General features: G+C 38.8%; 1 protein-coding gene across 15 annotated transcripts in view; it reads right to left on the minus strand.

Annotated features, from left to right (window-relative positions):
• Positions 1-21,094, minus strand: part of CFAP20DC (CFAP20 domain containing) — a 230,554-nt gene that overhangs the window by 193,407 nt on the left and 16,053 nt on the right. For 2 of the 15 annotated variants that reach the window (XM_045493409.1, XM_045493406.1), the window contains exon 4: positions 13,841-14,015. The exons of the other annotated variants lie outside the window; for them this stretch is intronic. The gene's annotated coding sequence lies outside the window, so the exon portion shown is untranslated. The remainder of the gene's footprint in view (positions 1-13,840; positions 14,016-21,094) is intronic. 15 annotated transcript variants of the gene reach the window in all.

Below are 21,094 nucleotides of genomic sequence, written 5' to 3' on the forward strand. Positions count from 1 at the left end.
ATAAAAGATCCACATTAAAAATATCAGAGACACAGTGTTGGCAATGGTAATAAGTCTAGACACAGACAGATGAAACCTCATTTTGATGGGACAAGTCTGAAAACATCTGTTTCTATTTTCCAGACATGATATGAAAACGGAGCAGTCAATATATGTAAGTCGCAGACTATGCCTGATGACGGTAAAAACTGGTCAATCCTAATTTTGCTACTGTGGAACATTACAGGACAGGTGTGAAACCAACTTGAAGGAAGAAAGCAGAGGATCCTGTACTTCAAATATACAATAGGATGAAGATTTTCTGACTTCACTTGCATTGCCCCCAATTACTAATGGCTTTTTCAAAATGGGTTTTTGCTTAAACTAAATACAGGGGAAGTTCTCTTAACAGACCCACCGGACTGATATTTTTTTGTGAAAACATCTGTTGGAAAAGGCAGACTCATATGTAGTCTTTCAACCCCCTGTCAGCTGTGCAAGGATGGGCCTTTAGCCTGGAATACTTTCTTATCAAGAAATAAAGAAAGTCCTCACAGCCTGTGCTGGATGTATAACCTTGCACGGGAATACCTTTCCTTGTTTCAGACTCAGTGTGTGCTCTTTGTTTTGCTTAAATGTGTGGCACCTGGCCATATGGCACCTGGCCAACTCCCCTAACTCTGTCTGTCCCCTTCAGCTGAAGGATAGGGTCCTTGAGCTATGGCACAGGAGGGGTGTGTCTAGGTCAACTGCCCCTGTGGGGTAGCTACCCAGACAAGCCCAGCCAACATCAGTCAACTCCAACCCACCCCTTAGATGCATGAGAAATAATACGTAATACTTTTCAGCCACTGAATCTTGGAGTGGTTTGTTATGCAAAAAAAGCTAACTGATGAGAAGTCATCTTATACATCACTGTGTTGTGTGGTAAACACCACACTCTATTGGGAGACTATAACATACTTAACATGTACTATGTATGAAGTTTGCTCTCATATAATTTTCAAATTTTGCTCTTATGTGATTTTTATATAAATTAAATTTCATATTTGTGTTCAGTCATTTTATATCACTTTACCCAGTATAGATGAACTCATCTGATATAAAATGCTGGTAACATCATGTTTATGTGCCTGCACTCTGTCCCCATGCAGGCAGTAACTGTCATAGATCTATCATTAGCTCTTATTGTCATAAAACTTTAAATATATTAATGTAACTGAATGTTTTCATAATATGATTCTTTTTTTTAATGTTTATTTTTCAGAAAGAGAGAGAGAGGAGAGGCAGAGAGAGAGGGAGACACAGAATCCAAAGCAAGCTCCAGGCTCTGAGTTGTCAGCACAGAGCCCAACGTGGGGCTCGAACTGAAGTTGGACGCTCAACTGACTGAGCCACCCAGGCATCCTTTTGTCATTTGATGCTTAATTTTCTTGTGGTCAACAGAGACTACATTATTTGTAAACTAATCAAATTTAATTGATTATTCTCATTTCTAGATTTGATGAAGCTTGAAAGACAATATGAACTAGTAAACCTTATTTGCAAAATACCGTAGGCATCCTGAAATAGTTAAAACAAATGTGGCTTTCAGTGAAAAGAACCTCTTGTTTTCCTTATAAAGCTGAAACTATTTCCTTCCACATGTAATGAATACAATAAGAATATACCTTTTGATAATCTGGGGATGTAGAGGAAGGGAAATGATACACAAGATACAGTGTTATTCGTCAATGAAAAGTATTAAAAACCAACGGCCTGTGGCCGTTTTTATTTGGAGCTGGGAAAAAGGAAGATGAAGAATTGGCTGTGGATGGGGATAGGCTTGCACCAGGTACATGTAGGCAGTGATGGATCAGAATGCTGATAAGCATCCCCCCACCCCCCTACAAAGCAAGACTCTGACTGTCTGCCAACATTTTCCCATAGGTCTTCACCAAGGGCTGGGGGCAGTATAGTGAATGTAGAGGGTGGAACTCGTGAGTGAAGGGAAATTCATCTAACGCGCTCTGGGATTTCAGCTCCTGGAAGCTAGGGGTGACCAGGAGAGCTGAGGGAGAACTTTGCAAGGAATTCTTGGCCTTCACAGAGTGTACAAGGTAGCCTTCCTCAGTAGGCTTGGGTCAGGTAGCGGGGGGGGGGGGGGGGGGGGGGGGACATCATCCAAGGCACAGAAAGCCAGGGGCAGGACTGAAAACAAAGAGCACTCTCTAGGGACCCAAAGACTTGGCATCTAGGCTATAAAGGAGAGGGAGATCTCTTACAGCTTGGAAAGCCATGTGTCTATAAATCTCTTAAATCTTGCCAGTGGTCAGAGCTCAAGCTCTGTTGAAGGGAAAAGATCTAATCTTGCTCTCAAAAGATTAGTAACAAACTGAATCACACAGAAGCTTTCAAGCTTTAAAGCCCTGCCCCAGCCCGACCACGGACTGACTCAGCCCTTGCCTCCTCCACTGGCCTAAGAGGAAAGGGTATGTTCTTTTTGGAGGTGAATGTTATTTACTTCAGAATTTACTGTGCTTTGCATGCAATGTGTGGTATGTAATTCAAAAATTAAAAACACACAGAGAAGCAAGAAAGTCATCGTTCAATAAAAGCCGATGCACAGATGACTCAGACAGATGATTATTTGTTACAAAACTGATGAATACTCTAATACTGGCAGCATTTCCTTCACAGAGATACATTAACAAACAGGTACATAATCCTAGCACCCAATGAGAGGTGCAGAAAGTCTTTTTTTTTAATTTTTTTGTTCTAAAGACATAAAAAAATTCTTAGGATTTACTCCATTCCAGATCCTGACTTAGACACTGAAGCGGCAAAACAACGTATAGTCTCTTCCTGGAACTTACATACAGTCTCCTGGGAAAGACAGACCTTAAGTAAACATAAACCAAACTAATAAATGCAATAATATAAGCATAAAAAGAATGGTATGGAAGGCACAGGAGATGAAAGGAGAAGAGTACGGAAAGCTTCAAAGCGAAAGACATTTGAAGTCAAGTTTTTTAGGATGAGTGGGATTTCACAGATGGAGACGAGAGACAGGGCACCCAAGAGGAAGGATAAGGAAGGATGTGAAAGAATGGTAAGTATAGTATAGTTTCGGGAGCCCACCAGCAGTCCAGTGGTTTTAAACAGCACAGGGCTGAGGGAATATGTTGGGAGGAAGGAGATATGATTGGGCAAGACAGTTGGAGCCAGAATGAAAAAGCCTTTAGTAGCACAACAAAGACTATGGAAAGCTTTTAAGCAGGGAAATAATAAAATCAGATTTACATTTGTGACAAATATTTCTAGGACTTGTAACACTACATTATTGTTGTTTATAAATTAGCCTCTGCCTGACTATGAGCACTTGAAGGATAAGAAAAGATGATAGGAATTGATCAAAGATGAAACAAAATAAGATTTGAGAGATGACATTAAGAAAATTCTCTGAGCTTTATGCTGAAATTGTGATCTTTATTACTAAAATGATTACACAATACCATTTTTACATTTATCAATAGTGAAATTTATTAATAGGGCAATCCTGGTTCAATTTGTTTTCATACAGGGACATAAGTTAAAGCTTAGTTTTAAAATTTCAAAGTAGACTATGTTTTCAAAGACACAAGTATCATTTCAGGACGAGTTAGTTAATTCAGAAAGAGAAGTATATCACTTAGGGATGTGTTAGGCTACAGATACTGCAGAAAAATAGTGGCTTAACCAAAAATGAGGTTTATTTATTCACTCAAATCTAACGACTGGCAGTTCAGGACAGGGTAGTGGCTCAATAATGCCATCAGGGACCCAGCTTTTTTCTCCACTTTCCCCTGTGCCATCCTCACACACAGCTTTTGCATTCATACTCTCAAGAAGGCTGCTGACTTCCATGCATTGTATTCACACTTGGAGCAGAAAACAAGGCAAGAGCAAAGTGCCAGAGGACACAGGGCTAAAGGAACAAGTTAGTGCAGTTATGCTAAGTGAAATAAGTCATACAGAGAAAGACAGATACCATATGTTTTCACTCTTATGTGGATCCTGAGAAACTTAACAGAAGACCATGGGGGAGGGGAAGGAAAAAAAAAAAAGGTTAGAGAGGGAGGGAGCCAAAACATAAGAGACTCTTAAAAACTGAGAACAAACTGAGGGTTTATGGGGGGTGTGAGGGAGGGGAGGGTGGATGAGGAATATTGAGGGGGGCATCTGTTGGGATGAGCACTGGGTGTTGTATGGAAACCAATTTGACAATAAATTTCATATTAAAAAAAATAAATAAATAAATAAAAATAAAAAGCTTTCCTGGGAGTACTGCCAAGCGAAATTCAACTTGTATTTCATTGGCCTGAAGTAGGTCATGTGGCCATCTCTAGCTACATGGGAGTGTTGGAAGTGTTTAGCTGGGTTCACTGCCATCCTGACCAAAATTTCTGCTAAAATTTCTGCTAAAGGAAGAAGAGAAAAATGGATTTGGGTAAGCAGTGAGCAGTGTTTGCCATAGAACATAACATAAAACTTCACCCAGCTTTTCCGTTAGGTTGCAATAGTTTGCAATCCAACTGTCAAGAGACCCATGCCCAACGCCCTGCATGCCTATGAGGGAGGCATATAATTTTCTCTTTTGTAAGCAGTTCATGTTTGCTATTAATGTAGGCTACTTGAAAGGATGTTCCCAGAATACTTTGATTTGAAGAATAAACTTAAAACAGAGACAGCAATTTTTGAAGTTTACCTAAATTCATTACATACGAAGGGCTTGTTGAAGTCACTACAGATGACTGGCAATTTTATCTTTTGTGTACACCAATACTGGTGAAAGTGTGCCCACTTGTTACACATCCAAGTAGCAGAAAAACAAACACCTGCTCATGTTCAATATTCTAGATGCTTACCAGGAAGGCTAGGATAAGCCAGCTGCTACTTTCCTTCCTGCCCAAATATTTTCCAAATATTAAGCTATTTTTGTTATTGCAAAGAGGTAACAAAATTCACAGAACTAAGCTTTTAACAATTGGCTACTATATTTATGGCAGATGGCTACATTTACAATTATTAACAGTCTTGCTACTGTTTGAATATAAAAAAACCAAAAAAGCTACATAAATTACATGCTCAGTTGCCTTTTTTCTAATTTAACTTAAGGGAACAGGAATTAATTTGATCTATTTTAAATATTTGCCAACAGGATGAGTTCAATGACGTATGGAAGGATAATACTGAATTCACTGTCTTTCTACCTCTTGCCACTAAACAATATATCAGCTTGCTTTTCTACTGAAATTGCATAAAATAGATAGGACAGCTAATTTAAACAGTTGTTTGCACATTCAATATTTATAACCCGAATCTTGCATGACTGACTGGAAGCAGTGAGTTAGAAGGTTTAGTTCAGCTGCTGCCTGGAGTGATGGATGGCCTCGAAGAATTTCTTGTTCACTGACCAGATCAATCACATAACAGAATAAAATAAATAAATAAATAAATAAATAAATAAATAAATAAATAAGATCAGCCTTAAACTAGATTCCCAACATTTCCATCTGTATGCAAAACTGTTGCAGGAAGAAATGTATCATAAAACATAATGTGAAGCTACTTAAAAATAATAAAATTCACCAGAGATGCTGTAGGATGCAAATAAAAAAGACAGGGTGACAGAATGATATCTTATGTTTTAACTGAATATTAACCGAGACTTTATTATATCTATAATCCAAAAGTGTTGTCAATTTATAGTAATATTTTGACTGAACTCAGACTCATAAGTAAAAGGGTTTACAAATCATTGAAAAGGCTGCAATTTGGGGGGCAGTATTTGCAGTTGAAAGTTATTGAATTGAACTAAAATGTGGTGTTGTGGCCATTACTATATACTGCTGTTTTTAATTATTCCAGTGGCCATTCTAAAACATGAGTCTGTTAAATAAGGAGTGAGCAGACATCTGAGGTCTCAAATTAGAGTAACCCATCCGTTAATGTGCATTAATGGGGGAAAGTGGTAGTGCTGTGTGCAGGCCATGGCTAGTGAGACCCTCCTCAGTACATGCTACAACTGGTTTCACTGGTTTGTGGGAGTCCCTTGGGAGCATCTCTTTCCAGCTCCTCATTCAGTGATGTCAGGTTGGCATCTTGAAAGCAGCCAGTGGGAACGTTTACCCCACAGAAATTAGCAAATGTTCAATATCAGGGCTCCTCAATACCCTACTCCCTCTGCAGAGCTCATTGGTAAACACGTGCCAGCACATAGCAGTGTAAGTTGCTCCTCGGGTCCGGGTCGGGCGTGGGCTAGGAGGTTGAGGGGACCCAGAGCTGAAAAGCTTGGATCCTGCTGAACAGGTGCAGGAGGGGGCAGTCCCAGACCCCGGATAATCCTGAAGGTACCCTGGGTGTCTAAGGATGTCTGTAGGTCGCAAGCAGGACAACAGCAATGGCATCTGCCACTTTCTGTGGCCCGCAGGCATTCATCTATCCTCTTCTTGAGCGAGTTTACCCCTCCAAGCAGAAGTCAGAGGAGGAAGAGTAATAAAATGGGGAGAATTACAAGAAATGAGGAGGAGAAGGAAGAAGGAAAAAGAAAATGAGAAAAACAATGAAAAAGAAAAAAGTAGAAGGCAAAGGGCAAGAATAAAAAAGGTGGAGAGGAAAGAGAAGGCAAAGGAAAGAAAGAGAAGGCAAAGAGAAAGAAGGATGTAGAAGAGAAAGAAGAAATAAAATGAGGGTAAGAGAGAAAAGAAGAAAAGAGGAGAAGGGAGGGAGTCATAGAAAGAGCAGGGATGTGGAGAAAGAACTGGGGCTTTCAGACTTCTGCACACACAGGCAGAAAAAGGTCCAGAAATGCTAGATGCATGGGTGGGCCCTTGGGTCTAAACTGAAGAGACAGACTCTAGAGCTGAAGACAGAACCTTTCTGCAGCTCAAGTCTCTTTTCCTCTTTAGTGGCCAGAGCTTAGGGTTCTCTTTTGAGCCAATGGGTGAGGAAAATTTGGCTATATTTCTGATAGTCAAGCAGAACCAGGGAACAGATGCTGGCAAGACGACAGAGCCCGGGTTCCGGCCACCTCATGGGTTTCCAGAATTCCCCATGGTGGTGGTTTTCAGACATCAAGGGCATCAAGCATCACCTAGAGGACTTGTTAAAACACAGATTGCTGGTTTCTCCCTCAGTACTTCAGGAGTGGGGCCTAAGAATTTGCAGTCCAAATTCCCAGGCTGCTGATGCTGCTGGTGTAAAACATGAACTTAGTAAAATAGAACATATCCTGGAAATGATTACAACCCACACCTTAAGATCTTATTAACGAGCATCTTAGGAAGAATTCAAATGAGAGAAATACAGGCTAATAATGAGGGGCAGAAGTCCTGAGAGGGAAGAAAGGCATCACAGATCAATTATTCCTGCTTACAATTATGACTTCAACTGGCTGTGGCATTTATAAATGTTTCTCTAGTAGCCAACTCTGGAGTCTCTGACTCCCTCCCTGAAATCTCCATACCCTCAGGGCTAGATCTTCTGAAATCATTTTTATACCAATAAGCACAACTGAACTGAACAGAAGTGAATGCCTGACCCCAACTAACACAATCATATTCACTCTCTAGGTATTTTGAAATTGCCTGGTAGGACTGGAAACGAAGCAGAAACACAGAACAGCTGAGACGGAGGAGTGAGAGGGAGTACTTAAGGCTTTCTAATGCTGGCTTCCACACCCAGCTGCATCAGTGTCCTTGGGCTTCTGTGACACTCCAACATGCCTGCGTTTGATGCCCCTACTGTGCTTTAATTCACTGAAGCTGGTTTGGTTAACTGAAATAAGTCAAACGAATCTAGCCTCTCTCCGAAACCATGGAGCTCATGACCCTTTGACACATTGGACATACCTTGCTGATTCTGGTATTTTAACCTTTGTTAGTAGCCTGTGCCAGGGTGCTACCACAACGCTGGTGAGGAAACAAACAAACAAACCCTTATGCCCATTTCTTTCTGTGTTGGAAAAGTTTTATGCACACATCCTCCTTACCATCTTTAAAATATCAGGTAAAACAGTTATTTCTGTTTGTTACTGAGAATATCAGTTAGGACTCTATGTCAAAAGTTAACAGAAAACCCAATTCAAGCTAGCTCACTTAATAAATGAAATTTATTAGCTCACATAATTGGAAACCACAGAAGTAGGACAGGCTTCAGGGGTGACTGACTTAACAGCTCAAAACAGTCATCAATGACCCAATTTCTTTCTCTTTCTCTCCTCTGCCACCTGAGTCAGCTTTATACTCGTGGTCATATGACAGTTGCCAGATGCAAATGATGCTCCAGTCCAGCAACCTAAACAAGAGCCCTAAAGTTCACTCTGATTGGGCTAGAGTAGGTCAGACTCCCACTCCTAAAAGAATAAATGTGGCTAAGTGGATGGAATGTACTAACTGACCTATCAATCAAAGTCCACACCAGGGGCTGGCTATGTTGTCATCACTTTTACTAGAAATACAAAGACTGCCATTAGGCAGGGGGAGATATCCAAACAAAACACAGAAAATTTTAGGAAGAGAAAAATGTGGCGAAGTATGCTAGGCAGAGAGCCAACAACTGTCTACCACACTTGTTTCTTATATGTGTAACTGGAAAATAACTTAAAAATTCACTTCGTTTTGTAACCATTATAAATAATAACTGATTCAGGCAAGAATCATCATGCTAAACTAGTAAAGGAAACCTTGATGAGGACCAAGATATTTACACACTGTCATGGTATATCCCCATAAATGACTTAATAATTTAAAGAGAAAAGTAGTAACTTAACCACGAGGAAACCTGGAAGACATCACTTTAACCAAGGGATCAAAGTTACCACCACCTAAAATGGAATGAACCAACATCATATGCCTCTTGGTAAAATGCACTGAGAAGGATACAACACCTCTTTCATAGTATTTATAAAGTCAAAAATGTAGAACTTGAATCTAATAAGGAAAACATCAGAAAAACATGATGAAAGGGCATTCTACAAAATAATTAGCCTGAACTTTTCAGAAAAGTCATTGATGTGAAAGACACAGAAGAGCTGAGGAACCATTCCAAACTGATGGAGACTGAAGACAAAGAAAACTAAATGAAATGTATAATCCTAGACTAAAAACATAATTGCTACAAAGGACAGTAGGTCTATACCATGAGTAATAATACTGCATCAATGCTGAATACCCTGATTTTGAAAATTATACTGTGGTTGTGTAAGTGAATGTCTTTGTTATTAGTAGGTACACACTCAAGTATTTAGTAAAGGAGTAGAAGGTCTGCAATTCACTCCCAGATAGTCTAGGGAAAATGTGTATGTACACACACACACACACACACACACACACGTGCGTATACACAGTGAAAGTAAAAGCAGATGTGGTAAAATGTTAATTGGTGAATTTGGATAAAAGTAGTTCTTTGTACTATGTTTGCAATTAATTATTTCAAAATAAAAGTTTAAAATATTTAAAAATTATTTTAAAGGTTTTTTTTCATGTTTATTTATTTTTGAAGGAAAGAGAGACAGACTGTGAGCGGGGGAGGGGTAGACAGAGAGGGAGACAAGAGAATCCAAAATGGGCTATCAGCGCAGAGCCCGACGTGGGCCTCGAACTCACAAACCACGAGATCATGACCTGAGCCGAAGTCAGTCGCTCAACTGAATGAACCACCCAGGCGCCCCAAAATATTTAAAAATTATTTTCGACTGCATGTCCCTACAATTTTTCTCAAAGCATGAGATACTATTGCTTTGCACTGTGTATCACTTAAGTTTCATAAGGTCAAAAGAGCTGACAGTAAATCATAATTTTCTTTTAACCTATTTATTAGAAACTCAGCTGGTAAAGGATGGTATGTCTTGGCCAAAACCTGTTGTTTCCTTTTCTTCTGGGCACAGAGCCAGACCCTACTTCCCAGCTTCCAATGCTGTTATGGGTGGTATAGGAGTTCTGGCCAGAGGAATGTGACCTCAAATATCTCCCCATGTGATTCTCTAAAGTCTCTCTTCTGTACCTGCTATCCGGATACAGAAGATCCAGTAGAGGACTCCAAGGTCCTAGATGGAAGATGGAAGGAGTGTAGGTCCCTCAATGATTGTGTGTGATCAGAGCCCCTACCTGGCCTGAACTGAATTACAGCAAGAACAGAAAACAAACTAATGTGTTACATTACTGAGATTAGTGGGTTATCTGTTATAGCAGTTAGCCTACCTGACTAATAAAGTCACTTGAGTTATAAAATAGATTAATAGAAAGGCAATGCTCCAGGAAAATGCACTGAGGATATCATGTTCTTGCTTTCAGAATATACTTTAGAAGAGCAGTTCTCAAAGTGTGTTTAAGGGACTCTTGGTTCTCAAAGAGCAGTTTGGGGATCCCAGTCTCCAAGACTCTTTCAGGGGCTCTGTGATGTCAAAACTATTTTTGGAACAATACTAAGACATTCTTTGTCCTTTTCATTCTCTTATGAGTACACAATGGAGTTTGCCAGAGGTGAAATGACATATTATCCCATAAGAGACTGAATACAGAATCAGGTATGAGAATACACCTGTCTTCTAGTTAGCCAGACATTAAAGAGATTTACCGAAGTGTAAAACAATGCCACTCTGTGTTCCTTTTCTTGTTTGCTTTAGAAAATATAGATATTCTATGTTGGTTATTCAGAGTTACTTATGCTAACATGTAATAGGGTTATAATTTCTAAATAATATATATCTTTCAAATTTACTTTTAATTTCTAATACAGTAAATACTGACAAATATAACCCACATAAATGAAAACTCTTTGGAGTCTTCAATAATTTTTAAGTGTGTAAAGGGGTCCTGTGACCAAAAAGTGTAAAAAAAAAACAGTTTCACAACAAATAGGAGTATATACAAAAGTCACAACATTTTAAATAAAATAAATCCATATTGTTAAAATATAAAGGATGGTATAGTGATGGTCTCCCACTGACCTTTATTAACTGAAAAGCATAGTGTCTAGGACACAGTAGGTGCTAAATAGATAACTGTTAAATTAATACATTGTACAATGGTGAGGATATCCGTATTTAAGAGTGTTATGATAACTGGATGGGACAATACATATATGTGTTTGTGTATATTATCAGTGTTCACAACTACTTACTATCACTCTTTTATGTAAGATGTTTATATATCCCCAACCCACTGACTTTAAGCTTGGCTGTATGACTTGAGTCAGCCAATGGATATAAATATAAGTAACATGTCCCACACATATCTGAGAAGCTTTAAATTCATTTGTGTGGTTTTGCTCAGACTCTTGCTCTTCTGCCCTTGCCTCATGAAGAGCATGTCCCACACAGGGGCTGTTTGTTCAGTGCAGGTTCTGGAATGAGAAGACACAGCCTAGGTATGTAGTTGACCTAGAGCTAAAGCATAGCTACAGCTCACCTGCAGCTCTCAGGTCATGTGAGACAGAAATATATATAAAAAACCTGTTGTAAGGCACCTTAGCAAACTTGGCAAATACAGTATGAAATGAGCCTAACATACTGTAGATGTTCAACAAACCTAACCAATCTACTCAGTGCTATTAATCAGCTAAAGAAGCACTAAAAAAATGGTGCTTAGTCCTTGAGTGAGTGCACAAAGCAGAGCCTACCCTGATTAACTAAGACATTTTATACAGGATTCCACATACATGAAGTACATGACATAGGACAGGAATAACATCAAAGTAGATCTCACTCTAAGTGGCAACTGGGTTGCTCCGTCAGTTAAGCGCCTGACTCTTGGTTTTGGCTCAGGTCATGATCTCACAGTTCATGAGTTTGAGCCTTGTGTGGGGTCTGCGCTCACATCATGGAGCCTGCTTGGGATTTCTCTCTCCTTCTCTCTCTGCCCCTCCCCAGCTTGCTCTCTCTCTCTCAAAAAATAAACATGTTTTTTAAAAAAAGTAGATCTCACTCCAATAAAAAATTCTGGCTACTATGTACCCCTAAATACCACCCACTAGAGGGGCTCAGGAATATCTGTAGAGCTCATGGGCAGCTAACTGAGAAAGAAAGAGGTTCTGAGGTAACTGAAAAATGTTTAGACTCAGAAGAGAGTACAAGTGGGTCTATCAGCCCATCTGCCTGCCCTGCCCATACCCTCTTCTCAGGATATCTGTTTTCTGAAGTTGCAACCAAAGATGGCTGGCTTAAGGCCAATGATTGGCCAATAACTGATCCTGATTATTCTTTCAGATCTATGCATTGTAAGATACACCTACTGAACCTGGTCAGACAGTGATGGGTATTGGAGTTGTAGGGTCACAGAGGGACCTATTGGTAGCCATATTTGCCCACATTCACAATGACAAACAGAGGAAGGTGGTCTGTGAGATGAAACAGAACAGAGAAGACTCACAGGATAAGAAATGAGAGAGTAGCTGAGAGAGAAAGAGAGAGGGAAAGAGAGAGAAATTAATGACAACCATCACCTCCTAAGAGGCCTGTATAAAGTTGTGCATTTGGGTTCTTATAAGTTCTCCATGTTCTAATACTTATCCTTCTACCAGACATAATTTAAATTGATTAATGTCCTTAACAACCAAACAATCCTTAAAAGTAGGGTTTTTTTTTTTTTTTAATTTTGCTAATCCTGACCCAAACACAGAATTAATTATTTCTGGTGGTTTTTAGAGGACAGGGATTGGGGAGGAACAGAAATCCAGATTACGGTAACAGAATTAACTTTCCACAACTGGTAGTCCAAAGTACTTGCACAAGTAACTTCACTCTCAAAGTGTCAAAAACCATGATTATAAAATCATACTACATCTTTCCCTTTTTCCAACACAAGCACTAAAAAGCAGCAAAGATGTCAAGCAAAGATGCTAGAGAGTCAGGAGTTCTGGATTTAGTGTTGGCTTTGCCTCTAAGAAACTTTGTGTCTTGAAAAATGTCACATCCCTTTTCTGAGTCTCAGGGTTTTTTCTGTAAAACACAGGGGTTAGATATGATTTATAGATCCCCTACAATAATAGAGAACTGAACTTCTAAAATGTTTTAAAAGTTTATGCTAACACATCAATTTCTAAAATATAGTGAATGTGTACATTTTATTACAAATCGCTATGTTTATGGTATAGCAGTAATCACATATGTTTTAAATAATTTATTTTCCAAGTTGTAAATCAATGGCACTTAACCTCAGAACAAAGCGGATGGTAATACCTATGGATAGCAAACAGAACAGCTGTACCTATTTACTGCTAACAAATGTAACCAACCTCCAACTATCCTGAGGATTTCATATCACTGTCATTGTTTCAATTTATTATAATAGCTTTTAAAATATGAAAAAGATATAAAACGTAAGATCACTAATGTGTTCTAATAAAAAAGTGCTGACTACTTGGTTTTAATTAAAGTTCTCTTGGAGTTCTGTTATGGGCTTACAATCAGAATTTTTATCAAAAAGCCAAATGTGATGCTCCTTAGCTTTAATCCAGCCTTGAGAACATTTACTTACATATACTCCTACCCACATAACCATTTTGAGAAAACTCAAGGGTACTTATTTCTCCTTACGTAAGTTCTCCTGACTCTCCTCATTCTTCAAAATAGTTACTATCCTGCCAGCAGAGGTGTAGCTAGAAGAAATGTACTTTATACTTGGCAGGGCAAATAAAAGGTTAAATTAAGGCTCAGTTAGTAGTTTTCCAGGCATTAAGGACTGAGAAGAGGAAAGCTGGACACTTTCTTAATCCCATTCACCTCCTTCTCACTCTAATCCTTATTTCTTTTTCTATCTTTTTCTAATCTAAGAACCACTTTGACAGTATATTAACACATTTCAGCATAATACAATATAAACTAGAATTACTGAGGACTCACCATGCACACAGAGTTCTTCTAAGTGCTGTGAGTGACCACAGTGATGAATAAGTTGTCCTTATCCTCAAAGTAATCATATACACAAGTATGGGAACACTGAGAATGGAGAGACTGACTGCAACCAGAGAACTCGGAGAGGATTCATGGAGAATACATATTTGAGTTTGGCCTTCACCTAGGGTTTCAAAGGTGAAGAGACAGGATTAGGTTGGATGGAAACTTAAGCCAAAGGCATAAGAGCGTGTTTGGTGTTCAGCAACCAGGGTGTCTACGGCAAGGGGAAGGGAGTGGAGCGAGTCATGGAGGGAGAGGGGCATCAGGTCAGATCCAAAAAGACCATGGGTGCCCAGTGACCACCAACTCTGTAGGGCCTTTGGATGAAGAAGCTTGGGCTGGGCAAATTTGATGGCCATGGATCTAGGCTGCCTATGACCAAAGGTTAAAACTTAAAGTTCAAATGTTGATCATTAAAAAAGTAAAAGCAAATGTTAAGAGTTCCCAGCAACAGAGGACTTTAATGTAGTTGCAATTTGCAATGTCAGCTTACTTTAACTATGCAGTACTACTCAATTTTAAAGAGAAGGTCGAACCACGTATCAGTGGATTTCAATCTTTTGAGGGAGAAATGGCATCCTCTGCTCGTATAAAACATATAAACATTATCAACCCAAAATGTATATAAGATTGAAAAAAAGAGAGAATAGGACTTAGAAATTCAAAGTTCAGGGCTCCTGGCTGGCTCAGTCGGAGGAAGCATACAACTCTTGATCTCGGGTTCATGAGCTCGAGCCCCAGATGGGGGGTAGAGAATAAACATAAAACTTAAAGAAAAAAAGAAAGAGGGGTACCTGGGTGGTTCAGTTGGTTAAGCATCTGACTCTTGATCTTGACTCAGGTCATGATGTCACAGTTCGTGAGTTGAGCCCCACATCATGCTCTGTGCTGACAGCACGGAGCCTGCCTGGAATTCCATCTCTCCCTCTCTCTACTTCTCCCCCCAACCCCATGCATGTGTTCTTTATCTCTCAAAATAAATAAACTTAAAAAAAAAAAGAAAGAAATTCGAAGTTCAAAGATAGCTCCATTGGGATCCAAATACACTAGCCCCTGAAAATCTCATGGTCTAGTTAGGGTATGGAGTTGGTTACAGAGATACATAAATAGTAAGACCATTATGTGATAAACGCTATAATAGATTTATGTATAAGTGCTATTGTAAGATACATTCATGATTTATTATACATATTTCATTCCATCAAAGTTATTTCTGTGAATCCAAATAAAGATGCTAAAGTATTTGTGCATCCAGGTAAGAAATTCTACAATTTATGGGGGGAAAATTACAAAAATCAGGAATTCTAGAGATACCAGCCCTCCCCATTGAGGGTTTCTCCTTGTATTTATTACTGGACGGCTTAATCAAAGCCAAATGACTTCATACAGTTTCATGACATATTTTAATTGCTAACAAGGAATTTTGCTTCCACATTAAGAAGTTCTAGAATGCTCCATTAATAAAAATTCCTTAATTATTATAAGTTTTATAATAGGGACCATGTAAGTCCCATAACATACATATTATATTGTATTTTGTAGATGTTTAAGATGATTTTATTTTGAATAACTGAAATTACTAAGTGCCAGACTAAAAATAAAATGCAGTGATAGGGAAGGAGAAACAAACTAGATGAATTATTTCTCCTGACAATAAAAAGTAAGCTATGTATCAATGACATTGAAGAAATCGATCTTTCCAACTCTGCCATCTCAAAGAAGGAAGAGCATCTGGAAGATATGTGATTTGCTATGAGTAGTCTTTAATCATCCCTGCTAGTGAAGGAGAACACAGGCACTGGTAAATAGCAAAGGCCTAAATCTTATACCTTAAGTGCTGGAAATTTATATGCTTTGTTTTTCCCAGGGCCTGTTTCTTCACAGATGAAACTTCTTCTCTATCTGTGATTCCACGCTTGGCCCGGTCACCTGTAAGTCCCTTCAAACCAACACTCTGAAGCCGGGAGTTCCTACAGTTGTCTTCTAAGTAAATTGCTAACACCCATACTCAATGGATGGGAGTCACGTCTTTTCATGTTTATGCTGATCACTTTCTTCCAGATAGAGAACTGGCATGAGTCACTAGTCAAGTAGACTTCGATCAAAGAAAAGCTACTTTTCCATTTCTCTTCAGGGATGAGTACCATGAAGATTTCACAGGGAAAACAGACATGCCCAACTTGTCTCAAAATGTTTTAGAAGGACAATCTAAAAATTAAATATCCCTGCACTCTTATTTAGAGACATAAAAAATTATAAATTATGCAGTTACCGTTTGACATTATCCAACTCAATCCTCATTAATTACTCAATAAATAGGTATAAATATCATCCCCATTGTACAGATGAGGCTGTGACACACAGAGGACTCAGCAACTTGCCCAGGGTCTTCAAGCTAACACACGGCAAAGCCAGTGACTCCCAAACCTGCAAGACAACTCATGACAGGACTCTGACTTATGCCCTGATGGTGTTTGGGGCAATAATTTATCTGCACAGTGCTTTAACAAATGCATGGCCTCTTATTATGATTTTACAGAGTAAGGACACTTCCAAATATTTCCATACACGCAATTTTTCCTTTGCTAGTATTGTGTTTTAGCTTTCAGCATATATCTAGGTTAGCTAAAGAGTACTGCCAAGATAATTTAGAGAAGTAAAATGAACTGAACTAAGAACCAGAAAGAAAAGATTTCTCAAAAGACATTTAAGAGATAAAGAATAGAGTATCTGATTTATACACCTACCACGTGTTACCTAAAACTTCTACACAAAACCTATTTTAAAGCATGCAAATTTAACATATTATGAAAGTCAGTATGCAAAACATCTTAAAGTGCTCTCTTTACGAATGCATGTAACAAAATATACTGATTATGCAAGCACATTTAATTGGACATAATTAAAATAATGAGATTTAAATACTGATGATTTTAAAAAGAAAAAAATAGAAGTCAGAATTAGCCATGAGATACATTCAAAATGTTAATCAAACTCGCAATGTCATGACCACTTTAGTACACCATATTTCTAGTTTAAAAAAGAGCAACTCCTGGCCATTTTTGCCTTGTTCTAAACACACAGTTTAGACATGTATTCACTAAGTGATATAAAAGATTTTATTGGATAATACAATACTTGGTCCTTGGATAACATCATTTTTACAAATAACTTAAAAGCTACACAGCAACCACTATTTTCTTTAAAGGAAGGTGCCAAAATGACCAAAAACATAAAGTAAATTTTCCATGAGAAGAGTTGTGCTTGGTTAAATGGACACAATCTCAAAAGCTCTCACCAATGTCATTCTGATGTAAAGACATGAAATTTAGCTGTTCTTTCGACTCTGGTGGCTTTAAAGTGTCTGAAGAAGACTAATAACGTGTGAAAAGAACAGGTCTGCAGCTGTGAAGCCATATTCCTTTTACTTGGTATACAGTTTCAAAGGAGTCTACTGTCTCCAATGCTCCTGAAGAGGAGGCATTAGGAGCAAAATTCAATAGAGTCGAAGGACCTGAAACTTCTATTAAACTTCTTTTCTGACCTCTTTGTCTGACTCACTAGCAACAAAATAGGAAAGGTGATGTAGGGGAAACTTTCATAAAATTACCTTAAGGCTAAAGCTTTGTTTTGTAGGATGGGTATGTTTCAGTTTTCCATTTTTACAGAAATGGAAAGCTTTAAGATCCACATGGACCTAAACCTCCTAAAATTTCTTAGAAAAAGCCCCAACATCTCCGATTAACTCTGACAATTACAATAAAATTAAGAAGTTTACATTACCATACACTGAATAGCAAACTGAGATGGAATTTAAGAGCCTGACCCAAAGGCATATAACTAGGGGATAGAGCAAAAAGATAAAAGAAGAATTCTGGAATGAGCATCACAAATCCTAGATCAAATTCTAGGTTAAAATCATTAAATTCTATTCAGATAGAGTTTCAAATTCAGAATATTGCAATGTGGAGATCACAACAAATCAGTTCAAATTTGAAAGGACTAGGGGCCCTTTCAGAAGTCTCTCTTTTTTAAGAATTTACCCTGTGAGATTCCACATGAAAGTAGTACTCCAAATAGCCAAAGGCTCAAAATGTGAACCCTTCTGGCAATATTTCCCAGGACCTATACAGGCTAAGCATCCCAGCCTCCAAAGAGCACATGATACCCACCACCAGCTTCATAGTGTTTTCATCCCACATCCTGAAAAAGCCCTGGTTGAGATGAGTGAAAATGAGAAAAATAATGTCAGTTCACTAGAGGCATTAACAATATAAAAAATGTCTCTCAGAATTCATCGAGATAATGACAAAATCAGGAGAAAGGAATTAATGCATCTCAACACTATTCAGTATAATGAATGCAATTCCTGTCAAAAAATGTAATATTCCAAAATCATTTAGTGTGATTGGCAGCATCAAATATAGCAAAATGGATTTCTATTTCAAGATGCAGTTGGTTCTCTTCCAAGAGCTCAGGTTCATAGTGTTCCTCCAGCATACCAGATGTCTGCCCCCAGGTTCTGAAACACCTAACAACCCACACACAGGGGAACCACTGGCTTCCCACTGCCATGTATGGAAGAGATCACAAAAGGAAAGAATTCTTAAAAATCTGCTGTTTATTAAATCATTTAACTTCAGGTCAAATAGTGAGCTAGAGATGCACTAAAATACTTCGGAAATGAAAACCGCAACTAATGCTAAGAAATATGCAAGTCAAAATGAAGAGTTTATTTTTAAAAAGGGAGGGAATTTTATTTTGTGGGTTGACACCAAGAGAGAAGAGAGAATTCCGTTATTTTATTGCTAAACACACTATGCGTTAGTACAGTAAACACTCCCTTTGCTCTAAACCCAAAATGTAATATGCTTAGATAACTCTGGTCAGGTTATGCAGCTCTGAAGAAACAGGATCCTCTCAGAACGGCAGACTTTTCCTTCCCCAAACTCTAATGCTAACACTGTATTACGGGAAGCCCCTAAAGAAGGTGTAGAAGTCTTACCCCTTTCGTCTCATATAGGATTCAAATAAAATATCCCTACTACATATGTATGCATGTATAGTTAGATAGAAAAATAATGGTATTTTCAAGTATGGCAGCATGGCATAGTGGTGCAGGGCACATATTTAAACACATTCCACATTTAAACTCCAAGTGTGAATTCTAGCTCTAAGAGTTAGTAGGTCTATGACCTATGGCAAATTCATGAACCATCCTGGACTTCACTTTCCTCAAAACAGAGGCAATAACAGAGGCTCGTTCTGAGGATTCTTTCAGCTAAAACAAAGTGTTTGGACAATGTCTGGTATATAGCAAGTACTTAATAAATGTAAGCCATTATTATTTTATGTTAATTTTCTCATTTAATTCTTATGACACACCAGTGTAGTAGGTATTATTACTCTCATCCCATGGGTGAGGAGAGTTAAGTAATTTGCCCAAAGTCACACAGAGATAAAACAGGACTGGATCTGTCCAGGTCCAAGCCTACGCTCTTACTTCTACCTAATACTTCACATGTTACCTACAGGTCTCGCTGTTATGTCATCATAACATTTATCAAGGTGTATTTCAATTGCCTTTTAACTGATCTCTCGCCCTCAGAATAAACTTTGTGAGGACAGAGACTGGGTCCTGTTCATTCATTTCAATCCATTTGTCCCCAGTGCCCACTCATCCACCTTTCAGAGCTTTTGTGCCAGGCATTGTTAGGTCCTGGCATATCCTGATGAGTAGAACACACAGGGTCCCTGTCCTCATGGAACTCAAAATCTACCCCAAAAGACAGATAATCAAGTAAGTACAGAATTACAAACTGGTATAGTTACAAAGAAGGAAAAGAATGGGGTGCTAGAAAAGAGCAGAAAAGATGAAATTCATTTAGTGGGGTGAAATCCAAGAAGACCTTTCTGAAAAAGGGGCACATAAATTGAGATGAGAAGACTGAGAAGGTGTCAGCAAGGCGAAGAAATGGGGATATGAACCACTTGTGTGTAGAAGCCTAAGAAAAGACTTCATCTGGCAAAGCCAGTATGGCTGGAAATGAGCCAGTCTGGTGGACAAATGTGAGCGCAGGGCAGACAGGGACGAGATGAGAAGGGAAAGGTGAGAGACCAGAGCACACAGGACTATCAAGAACTTGAGAGCTGATTCTCAGTACAATGGGAATTCCGGGTGGTTTTTAGAAAGCACACTCTATTTTTTTTTTCAATATATGAAATTTATTGTCAAATTGGTTTCCATACAACACCCAGTGCTCATCCCAAAAGTAGAAAGCACACTCTAGCTGCAATGTGGAGATTAAAATGAAAAAAGACAGGAGAAGAATCTGGTATATCCACTGGGATGCTCAACAGCAGATGAGGGGTGGCGTAATGGCAGTTTGGGACTAGGAGGGTAGAAGCGAGAGTTGGAAAGTGTACAGGTTTGACGTATACCGCGCCCCCCCCTCCAAACCCCACCACTCCATGCAAAACACACTGCATGACAGGAATAGGAATTCGGTGACGTGTGGACTGACTGAATGAGTGGTTCCTCAAGCAGAGCCGCTGCTGGTTCTAAGGCATCCACTATCCCACAGATGCGTGACCTCCCCCTGAGCAGTACAATCATCTAGTGGACGTGAGAGACATGGAAAGATGCGGAAGAAATGATGATTGCATTCATAATCCAGCTGGCAAGACTCCACTTACAAAAACCTCTTGATGTGTAAACGTGTCTTTGTGAAACAAAATGCCTCTCCCATTCTGACAACGGAAAATTTCAGAAGCCAGATATCTTTCTGCTATATGGCTTTCCAAGCTTGTTAGAGAAATGTATTATTTAAAATAGCCTGGAGCTATGCTGCTAGAAACACCGTAAAACACGAAGGGCGCTGAAAAAAGTCCTTTCATTTAAGAAAAAAAAATGCTGTAGTTACAAAGACAATCTCAACTCGTTATTCTACCTTCTTTCTTGTAAAAATATGGTCTCTGTCATTACTTCCTAAAATGGCAAAATATTTTGATTATCTATTAGCAACAAATTCAAATGCAGAGTTAATACATTTCCTTATAATCTGATAAATTCACAAGGTCAGGACACAGAATGTCTTCCCCATATTATTTGATAATTTTGACCTTTGTCCATAAGACATTTATTTTGCTAAAACTATAACTAAAGCCATTTGAAGGGCGCCTGGGTGACTCAGTCAGTTA

The sequence above is a fragment of the Leopardus geoffroyi genome, chromosome A2 (assembly GCF_018350155.1).
Source record: "Leopardus geoffroyi isolate Oge1 chromosome A2, O.geoffroyi_Oge1_pat1.0, whole genome shotgun sequence".
Taxonomy (NCBI): Eukaryota; Metazoa; Chordata; class Mammalia; order Carnivora; family Felidae; genus Leopardus; species Leopardus geoffroyi.